Genomic DNA, 994 nt, shown 5'->3' on the forward strand with positions numbered 1-994 from the left:
CTTCTTATTCCTGCTATTGTCTGGTTTAAAATTAACAGATAAAATTTCCAACCGACTTTAGTGAGCGAGTGTGGGTCAAGCGCCAAAGCAACTGAGGCCATGAGGCGACAGTATATTGTATCTGTAAATTTCGTTTATTCTGTGGTCTATTTTCCTGTTTGCTGGACGAAAACTTGCGTTTTCGGGAGAAAAAGTCATGCAACCTTCGCATGAGATCGACTAACTAACTCAGCCATTTTGTCAAAAGAAGGCTTCTGAAAATTCCTCATGTCATTGGCGAGATTCGAATCTTCTGACATTTTCTCCACTGTCTGAAGAACGGTGATTAATCCGCTGTGCTACCGCGAAGGCTGACTTCTAAGCGTTATGGTATCTCTTGTACACTACACTCCAATTATATTCGAAGAAGGTACAGTGAGTAAATGGACATAGAAAACTTACACGTGACTTAGTTACTTGATGGTCCACGTTATCATTGATATCGATGAATTGAAGGTTGTCATTGGGTCGGATTCAAGCCATACATAACAGGTGCTTGTAGAAAGATTCAGTGTGACCGATGAAACAATTCTGAAGTTAGGTGTGTGCGTGTGTTAAACACCAATACCACTAAGGCGTCAAATGTTATCTGTAACTGCATGCATCATCCTACGGTCCGTTTACTATTTGCAGACGGGGAACTCCAGTTTCTTTGAGGAAAAGCCGTGTGACCCACAGACTAACTCAGCGACGTTGTGAAAAAAAGTCTATAAAAATTTCTCTTGACACTGATGGGATTGGAACTTAGTCCTACCCATTGTAAAAGGACGGTGATTATAACCACTATGCTGCCCGCGAAGGCTGATACGTTTGCATTTGCATCGACTGGGGCTCTCGTGGATAGCACATTTGGTATAATTGCTGTCCTTCCCACAGTGGGTGGTAAAGATCTGAGTTTCAATCCGTCGATGACGCGAAGAATTTTTATGGGTCTTTTTCACAACGTTGCTGAGTT

Source organism: Mastigoproctus giganteus, chromosome 3 (genome assembly GCF_048544385.1).
Source record: "Mastigoproctus giganteus isolate SK-2022 chromosome 3, ASM4854438v1, whole genome shotgun sequence".
Lineage (NCBI taxonomy): Eukaryota > Metazoa > Arthropoda > Arachnida > Uropygi > Thelyphonidae > Mastigoproctus > Mastigoproctus giganteus.